Genomic DNA, 10,640 nt, shown 5'->3' on the forward strand with positions numbered 1-10,640 from the left:
GGTGACATTTAAAAGCATATCTTTAGGAAAACTCCTCTCTTCTGTGTCATCTGATGGTGATGGCCAGAACCTCCTGATACAGGTACAGCACTTGGCAGCCCAACATTGCTGCTGAAGCTTTGAAAACCTATAAAAAACCCAAACCACCCAAGCCTGTTGCACCTCCTAATCACAGTCAGTGCCAAGGAGCAAGTTTGAGTAAAAAACAGCTAAATGAAAGTAAAAGAAGGTAAAAAAACCCTTCCATGCAGACATCCATGGTTAGAGTGTCTGCAACCCCCTTCCCAAGAACCAGGGCTGTGTGCACGGACTGGAGGCAGAGGCAGGGCTGTGGGCACTGCTTGGTGGGACAAGCTGGCAGCAGCTGGAAATGAAGGGCAGGGTGGGTCCAGCACACTGAACATCCTTCAGTGAATTTAGGATCACCTTTCCACTTAACTAGTGAGGCTGTCCCACTGGGGAGATGTGGGAGGGTTTACTTAGAAGCCACTCAAAAGGCACAGGAGGCATTTTTTTTCAGGCAAAGATGCCTCACTGTGCTTTACAATCAAATAATTAGCACCCAGGAAAACCTAGGAAGGCTGTTTACCTTCCTCTAACCGAGTTCAGAGGTAGGTAAATAAACACTGAGATGTTGATGTGCCTCAGTTGCTGATTTAAAGACTGCTACCACAGCAGAACCCCGGAGTCCTGAGCAATTAAAACCAAGGAAAAATTACAGAAAGCAGAGTAGATTTATTTTTAAAGTCTCCAAGGAGTAACAGAAAACATCCCCTTTGTTAAATATGTCTTAAATTCAAGGCAAGGCAAATAATCCATACTTATAACAGCCTACCTTGGGATCTTTTTGCCTTCTTCTTTCTCCCTCTTGGCATAATTTGAGCTGATCTCATGCCTTCTAATGAGCTGTCTCCCAGTTGGAAATGGCAACTTTTATAGTTTTTCCCAAAAACCCATGTTCAGACTGTCTTATGAAACACTCTAATCATCAGTACTTGTTCTGTAAGCTGCGTGGTGGATGGAATATATTGTAAGGAGGTAATATCTTGTTGATTGGCAAAAAAGAAAAATCAAGATATTAATCTCTGCTCTCTTCCTTTCTCATCCTTTCAGTTAAACCTATGACTGGAAAGCTGGTCTGTATACTCAGGCAACAAATGCATGCTGATCTATGACAGGATTTTTTTTTTATATTAGGATTTTTTTTGTTTCAGGTTCCAAACCAGAAGGATTTGCTTCTCTTTTGTGTTTTGTTGACACTTAAATACATATTTTTTTTCCCTCTTGAATGGTAACTGGGCAGCTCTGAATCAGGCAAGATGTACCTGTATATTTTCAGGGCGGTGTGTGTGCCTGTATCCTATCTTTACATTTCAACAGCTAGAGTTTTAAAAGCTCTGCTGTCAGGAATATTCCCATTCCAATTTCTGTGTGAGGGGAAAAAAAGCCCTTTCTTATATGCAAAAGTTTTTATTGTATTGGAAAAAGTAGTACTCAAGAATTCTAATTTTGAAACCATAGTCACTTCAATCATTCTTTAAGTGGTTGGACATTCACTGATTTATACACCCAGATTTATATACTCAATTTTAAGCTATTTTTTTGGCCCTTCATCTTTTTGCTATTTTCATTTGGAGAAGTTAGTTACTATTGCATTAAAGCCATTAGAACAGGTTGCTTTGCAATCATATATAATTTTACGTTGTCAGGTATTTTTCTTACAAACAAGATCTGTGTATATACTTACTAAATTAATTACCTGCTCTAACATACATTTATCCAAATGCTTAATTTTTGCATTCCCAATGTGCTGGGTGATATAATGACAGTAAAAAAAAAATAAATTATTTTGATATGAACTAATGCCAAGCACTTTTGATAAAGAATGAAACTGAAAGATATGTGGGAAGTCAGTATTCCACATCTGTGATTTATTTGCCTAGAACCTTCTCTGGTACCTGTCTGCATTTAAATTATTAGACAAACAAATGATTGCTCACTCCTTTCCCTGAAGCTTAAAAGCTTCAGAAAATATTTTTTCAGATATTCTGATTGCTCAAGTAATTGGAATTCTTCATATTTTTAAATTTTGCCAAGACTTTATTCAGTTACTGGGTAAGAAAATCTTTCAGCTACACATAATCTAGTACTGAACAGCTGCTGATTTTACTGTTTTGCAGATATTCACTTTTTTTACCTGTTTCATGTTGTGATGGTGTGGAATTCTGTTGAGATGACAATACAATTGCAGCAAAGCCAGAGCACACTGCTTCTTTCACTCTTTAAGGGTCATGCAGCCAGTGAGACAAATTTGGAAGTATCAGCTCTTGGCATCACTGAAGGCAGCAAATTCTAAAGATGCTTTGTTGGAGACATCTATATTTTTAGGCTTGTTTTAGATATAACAACCTTCTCTTTGTAGCAGTCTATCAGCTAGTAATTAATGTATTTATGGCAACCTCCTCCCATCTGTGACAAATGTATTTGGTGCAAAAACGCTTGAACTTCACAAAGTTATAGTTAGCAGATAAAGTTGCAATACAAGTACCAATATTCATTGCTTAAATGCACCACAAACAAATGGAATATTACTCTTTGATGATGAATGCCCATGATGTACACTGCAAGACACGATTATGATACAAGATGCATAATTCCAGCAATACTGTTTTTCTTCTCCTCCCCACCTGAACTGAAAATAAGTAGTGCACACACTACGCAGCGTTATCCAGATTCTCACTTCCTAGCACTGGTGGCTGCTGTGTGGAATAAGTGTCTGGAGATAATCCCTGTGTGTCTCCTGTGCTGATTTCAGCAGCTCAGCTTGCTCTCAGTGGTTTTTGGCGAGTCTGATTGAGGTTCCATGTCTGGGACAGTGATCTTTGCCATGCAGCTTCTCATTAGAATCTTCTCCATTCTCAAGTGATAATTTGGTGACTCCTGGGTTGTAAATAGGGCTACACACAAAAGGTCTCTGATCCTGGACATTGTGCTTGCAGATGTGACACAGAAGAGGAATTTCCTTTGCTTTTTGCGGTGCCTTTATTGGTATCTCCTGGCAGATATCAAATGCCATGTGAAATCTACCACTTCCCTCCTGGAAACATTAATACACTTCTGGAAGGTCTGCACATATCCACTCATCCTTTTGCTTTGATTCAGTTTGTACTGCACAGCGATTTCCTGGGGTGGTTTCAGCTGGCCTCCTGTTCCCTTCTGCCTGTCCTTTTCCTCACAGTGATTCACAGGGTGTTACTAGAGAAGTCAGCTCTTTGCCATGATGCTGCTCTGCTCAAAATCTATTGCCTCTCTGCTTTGTGTTTGCTTGGTTTGAGCTCTGAAATGTCAGCTACGTTTTTACCAGCAGATTACCAATAGCAAACACTTTCCAAAGAAGTGACCTGAAAGTAACTTTTTTTTCCTGTCTTAACAAGGGTGTTTGGTAGTTCCTCAAATTCATTCCCTCATTTACAATGGGAAGTGTTTCTTCCATGAATCCTCTAAATACTGACATATGTATGAATTCACAGAGGTATAGGTCTCATTGTGAAGTCAGTCACAGCCCTTGCACTTGGATTAATGGATATCCTATTTCTGACCAGGAAATGTTTGCATTAAGGGGCATGTTCTAATCTAGATTCCAGACTAAGAGTCCCTTTTATATATTGCTATAATGACCTCTTCATTCTCAGTGTATTCATAGGAGCAAGTACAATCACAACAGGCTTTTACAGCCCCAATCTCTCATAGGAAACTTGGGAAGCACAAATTGTTCATTTCCTTTCAGGCATTTGGTCACTGTGCATTACACTTAGGAGCACTTGAAGAATCCCTGGTTCTTTCAAATATGGTTGTTTTGGGGTTTTTGGTTTGTTTTGTTTGGTTTTTTTTTCATCTGAGGGAAGACAGTCTGTTTCATATGATGGTGCACTTGGATGTGCCTCAGAGATTCCCTATCAGTAATTGCTGCTTTTCTCTTCTGACACAAATATCAAACATTTCTTCCCAGCTGTAGATGTGCTGAAGCACTGCTGATGACACCAAATCTGCCATTCCCTGCTACCATTCCCAGCTCTGGCAAGCCCTGGTTGTGACATGACTGTGGAACTGGCCTTTCTCCAAACTTGCATTTTGTGAATGTAGATTTTGAAGCAGGAATGCACCACAGCAATACTTCAGCCATAGGATCTGTAAGGCTGTGTGAATTACAAATGCCTTTCATGCTCCTGCAGGGAGGGATGTCCACTGGCTCCTTTCTCTCCTCCTCTTAGCCTCAGAAATGGGACAATGACATTGAAATCTGCAGTAAAATATGCATGTACTCTAAACAGAAAATTTCACCATTCTGCAAAACAGAGCACCAGTAACAGATGTACAGAGCAAGCAGATAGCATGACACTCAATTTTCATTTCATTGTGTGGGGAAAATTACTCGTGTGTAGAGATTAACACACAGAGAAAACCATAAAAATAAGCCTGACTAAGAGAAATGTTGCCACAACTTGGTCACTGGTTCCCACCTGAGCTTGGGGGCTTATCTAGTGCCTGTACCTACACCATTAATTGGTGGCAGAAATAGGAGCTGCTTTTCCTCTTGGGTTTATTGTCACAGCACCAGTCTGACTCCAGAAGCATCACCAAACCACACCTGAGAAAAGGAGTCAGGTCCATAAATCAGGGACTGTAAACAATGATGGTAGATAATATTGGACAATCATCTCTGGCCTCATTCATTCATTAATAAATCATCTGAGATTTATGGTGCAGACTGCAGCACCACTATATCTTTGCCCTTTTAAAACCATGTTTATTGAGTTTCAGGCTGGCAAAGCAATCGATTACTCCAGAAAAGCATTTTGAAGTAAATCAAAACCATGATGGGAAAGCACATCCCCTTCCATGGAACAGCAGCTTACTGAAATGCAAATGTTTCCAAAACCAGGAAAAAAAGCAACTTCTTCCTCACAGAGGTAAGAAATCAAGTTTTCATCTGTATTAGGGATCTGGCATGCTGCAGCCTTTTATCTTTTTGTGGTTTCCATGTTTATACATAGCAGGGCAGCCTGCCAGCAGCTCTGGCCAAAACCAGAAGAGACAGCTTAGCTCTGAGTGAGGAGGTTTTTACTGGAGCAGAGCATGAAATAGGTGTGCTGGTTTGTCAGCACTCAGCTGTAAATCTGGAGGCACTGCCTGCAGTGCTGACCACCACCATAAACACAGCAAAACCGAGCAGTGTGTGAGTGCCTCTAGAGAGCAAGGTACTGTGGTTGGCAGAGAACCTCTCCTGATGCATTCCCAAAGCTGAGGGACCTAATTTACATTCACATTTTGGCCCAGGTCCACCATTCCGGCAATGTGAAGGGAAATCAATTGACTAAGCTTCCAGAATTACTTTAGAGACTCAAACAGTGTCAAATCAATTTCCTGTGTCTGTGGCAAACACCAGGAAATTCAGAATTAAGAATCCCCAGTGAACTCCACTCTGTTTCCTTGATCACATGTGTTTAGCTGGGTTTTCATTACCACATCCTACTTCTCTGTATAGATGTTTTCCATAGAGGAGCTCTTTTTCACTCTGTGATCTGGGGACTGTGCACAGCTCATAATCTGTCAGAAGTTGGGTGATGGAACAGGACACTAAAACTCAGGATCAAACCTACATGCATGCAAACAAGAAAATCAATTCATTAAAGGAAACCAAGTAAGGAGTCACTCAAAGCTGAACCCAAGGCTTTCTACTGGTGAATGGAAACCTTCATGGGTGCATTTCAAGACCCCTGGATTTTATCTAAAGTGGTTGTGTAGCACTTGGAGCAGATAAATGAGCACTGGGCTAAGTGATCTCCAGGGTCCCTTCCAGATCCACACTTCTGCAGCCACACAACACAGCATGTGCTGGATTCATTTCCCATTCAGCATCTAAAGTACAGATGTTTGCACTCCCTGGGCTCCTGTGTTATCAGTGGGAAACAGGCCTGGCTGGGACAGCGAGCCTTGCTCAGGCTCCTGAGGCTGAAAATAAACTGCAAAGAGAGGGGCTGAATAAATACTGCTAAGAGGGGTTAAATCAAAATGGTGTTTTCCCAGTATTTCCTCAGATTCTATTATGTATAGGACTGTGATTCTGCTTCCTTTGTACAGAAAAGCTCCCACTGACATTAATGGGTACTTTTTTCCCCTTAAAAAGATGTACAAAACACAGCTCCTAGACTACAGGCAAAAATATGCAATTTCAATATAAATCAAGAGTGTTTGGTTCAGCTCCAAGTGCCGTGTGAGAGGAACAGAACTAAAATTCACTTCAGGGCATTCAAAGACAACAAATGAAATTTTGAGAGAAAGTGTAGGGATTGTAGTTACAGCAAAATGTGTATTGTGTGTGTTTGTATTGTGCAAGGTTTTGTTCTTCGCTGAGCAGCATGACCTATTTCCCAGCATCATGTGATTTTTGTATTGGAAGACTCTTCTGTAAAGAAGTAGAATTAATTTTCCAGTGGAAAAGAGACAATACTGATTTTCCCTAGTTCAGACCAATGACATAGTTTAACATTACTTTATATATATATATATTCTTTTAACTTCATCATCCTTTTAAAAGATACAGACAAGTAAAATATATACACATACTTATCTGTTGCAATATGTAGTTTTGTTAAGATTTCATTCAAAGAAATGTACAAGGCATCAGGAAAATCCAAATTAAACTACACTAGTATTTAATATGATTTAAAGTCCATTTCCAACCAAAACAGCAGCAAAGCACTTAGGCATTTAAAGTGCACAAAAGGAATTTAAGCTGCTTCCCACACCTCCTACCTCACAGAGGTGTCGAAGTTTCCTGCTAACTTAAAGTTTTTTAAATTCTGCATATGGAGATGAAAATTTAGAGATGTCACCTCTGGCTAAAATCATCTGGCATTCCTAAAACAGGAATTCCTGTGGTCCAGTCTCATAAGCAACCCTATCAGACTTTCTGAGTTCATTCCTAATTGAGCTAACACTAAATCTGAGAGGAGAGAGAGAAAAATAACAAGTATAAATATAATTCCAGAGACATCTGGAAGGGAACTGTTTTTACAAACTCAACAGCTTTTGAAAAGCTGGGCACTTGAAGTATACACAGACACTCCAAATCAGCAGTCCCTTCTAAAATGCCCTCTATATATGTATTTTTAGCTTGCAGCTTCTTTATTTCTAGTCATTTCTTCTACCATACTGGAAGCCTTTGTAATTATGGTGATAGGACATTTTTTTAAAATGCTTGTGTAACTCAAAAATGACCAAATGAAAGCTGACCACACTTTCCAAAAGAAAAAAAAAAAAAATAGAAAAGAAAACAAAATAAAAAGTTTTATGCATTAAGAAATTTCAGCTCTAACAGCAATTAGTTTTCAGGTAACTGGTAGAAAGCTGCTCTCATAGCACAGGTTTCTGTTCATTTGTCATCACCAGCAGCACAACAGTGCCAGGAACACAGCAGGACAGGGAATATTGCAGTAATGAGGAGAAGGCAATGCTGAACATTTGGTAAGCTAAGCGGATATTCAGTTAGGTTGGATTTACAGCATTAACCTCTTCGGGAGATGAATTCTGGCCTTCTCCATCTTTTGTATCACATGCACGTTAATGCATTGTGTCAGCATGTGTTTTTTTCTTGAGACCTCAAATGAATTAGAGATTAAATTTAGGACAGGATGTGTCAACAGTAGAAAATGAGTGTTGTTGCTGTCGTGCTTCACACATGTGACCAAAGCCATGCATCTGCGCTTGCTGGAGCACCCCTGAATTTTTAAGAATGGATGAGCCCCAGTTCAGTGTCAGCTTCAAGTCTCCTTGAGCCTTCAGCAGCTCGTTCAGGACCTGCTGTATCAATAAAGAAGTGATTGTCTCAATTCTGCTCGCTCCAGAAGGGAACTGGGGCTTCTCTGCACTTGACTGGGAACAACGAGGAGCTGCCTTTGCACCACGGTGTTGAACATGCCTTAGACACAGCTCAGTACTGAAAATTCATGTGAAAACCTTCTCCAGTGACTTCTACCCAATGGTTTGAGAAGCCAGAATGAGATCTGGGGAGGGAGAGGCTTGAGCAGGTGAAATGGGTACTGAGAGAGTCTCCAGGTAGAAAGAAAAATCAGTTTCTGTTTATTTTCAGACTTTCAGAAAAATTGACCTGTGAAGATCAGTGCAGGAGACTTTCTTTCCAGGATGCCCTGCAGACCTGCCAGGGTTCTCTGAAACAGCTGCTTCACTCATGCTCTTAAGTAGATTTCAGCTGCTTTGATGTGTTAAGTGGATTTTGTTCAATTGAAAAGGTTAGCAGTGCTTTATTTGAAATCCTGCTTCATGCACACAGCAAACTCTTCTGTGGAAGAGTTTATTTTAATCCTGGGGATGACAATGGATAAATATCAGGACAGTTGCTCTTGGTTTCACCCCAGAGGTAATGGCCAGAACTTCAGAGAGCTCTCTTAAGCGCTGAAAAAGAGATGTCATTTGCCAGAAGATGTCAGAACACAGCAGAGCATGAATATGGAAACACATTTCTTGGCAAACTTTGTAAGTGCTACCTTGGGGTATTTTTAAAATGCTGTTTCTGCATTCAGCATTTCTATTTCTAAACTTTATAAGTACTTCATTTTGTTTGTTTGTTTTTGGTTTTTTTCTCTATCTGTCTCATGTTAAAATACCCCATGAATGCATCATCATTTCAGATTTTGGTTTTGATCATTTGATTTGTATGTGCACAACACCCTCACTGGACACAATAAGCACTGCAAAGTAGGACTGTCAGTATATAATAATATAGGGAATTTATACTTTGCTGCAGTTAAAATTTGGATAGACCAGAAACAGGTCAGGCAAGCTTAACTGTCGTCCTGTTGGTGATAGAATCTGAGTATTTTTCTGACTAAAGAATTACATCATGCTTTGTTTCTGCAGTCAAACTGCCATGAACCACTTCTATGAGATCATTTCTCTGAATGAGCTATTTCTTATCTGGAAAGGAACTTGTGAGATACACTACAATTCACACGAAGGAAAAACAAATTGAAGCACTACTCTATAAACATCCTTGTCCAAACACAAAAGTTGCAGAAAAAAATGAGCTGCAAATACCTGTGTGGAAAACAAAGAGGAGGCTCAGCACTTCAGAGGAACCTCGGGGGAATTGCCTTTGTCCTGTCTCCATTCCATGGGAGGACTGAAATACACCTGTGGTGTTCTCCAGGAAGCCAGGGAGGCTGCTGGAATTTATGGCAGCCTCCTGTAAAGCTGCACCAGCACAGGAGATCAGCCAAAGAGTTTGTGGTTGGCCAAGGCGGTGTGGGGTGAGCAGCATTAGCTGAGGCTGGTCAGAACTGCCAGGAGGAGAGAGAGGGAAGGAAAAGCAACACACCCACCTGAGCTAAGGGCAGAATCTCTGCCTCCTACTACAGCTGGAAAACAGTTGAGGGTTCTGTGATGGCAATAAAAGCACAGCAATAAAGGAATTTAATGGCACTTCAAATCAACACAGAACATAAATATTTAGATATTCCTTGTGTGTACTTTTCTAAAGTAGGTAGAGTTATGATGTACTGCATGTCATCTATCACAGGCAAAAGAGGGACAACATTTGAAACCTAAATCACAGTTAAATCCACATTTTATTTTACTTCTATTATATAGGTCTAGCATGGTTGTGAGGGTAACATTTGCTTTATTATGAAGATTCAGAGAACACTATGACCCTCTCTTTCCATGTGTCTGTATAATGTTAATCTCCTCAAAATCTGTATTCTGGAAGTATCTTTCAGAGGTAATGAACACATGTGATCTTGAAGAAAAAGCTTTATGAGCTGCAAGCACTCACCATCCTGGAGATTATACCTAATTATTCAGTAGCATCAGTAAGGTGTTTGGAAGATAAAACTAGGAACTGGTATTTAAAAATATTGTTATGATCTCTTCTCTTCTCTTCTCTTCTCTTCTCTTCTCTTCTCTTCTCTTCTCTTCTCTTCTCTTCTCTTCTCTTCTCTTCTCTTCTCTTCTCGTTTTGACTTCCAAGATTTGACACTTCCTATGCTTTGACCTCCCTATCTCAACTCATTATTGCCCATAAATACCTCTTCATGCTGAATTTCTCTGGCCAGGACAGAACCTGCATGCAATCCCGTCACAGCCTGAGGAGAATGAGTACAATTCCGAACAAAACCATCATCTTTTAAAACTTACTCTGAAAAACGGACCGAATTTGTACTTCCTTCGATGTGTTCCGACCTGCTCCTTTATGTTTATGTGTAGGAACAAAAAGACCCCGTCAGTCTGTTGGTGTCACATTTGTACCAACCAAATAGCCGAGGTGAGATCCTGCTCCTTTCATGCAGCGCTTCCAACCACGTCCGGTCCTTGGCAGGGCACGGATTTACAGCGCATGGAGCGCCTGCAACCGAGCTCCCACCCCCTCCATCGCTTCTCCTGCATCCCGCCCCGGGACCGTGCCATTTATTAACACCCTTACGTGCCCGTTTCCTGCCTTACTGAGAGTTTCCGTCATCGATCCCCCACGGCTCCATCTCCGCCTTTCTCCCAGGCAGATCGCCCGTGCCCGGGAGCTTCTCTCACCGCAGCCGGCGGCCGCCCGCTCCCTCCCGGCCCCG

Source organism: Parus major, chromosome 1 (assembly GCF_001522545.3).
Source record: "Parus major isolate Abel chromosome 1, Parus_major1.1, whole genome shotgun sequence".
NCBI classification, from domain to species: Eukaryota; Metazoa; Chordata; class Aves; order Passeriformes; family Paridae; genus Parus; species Parus major.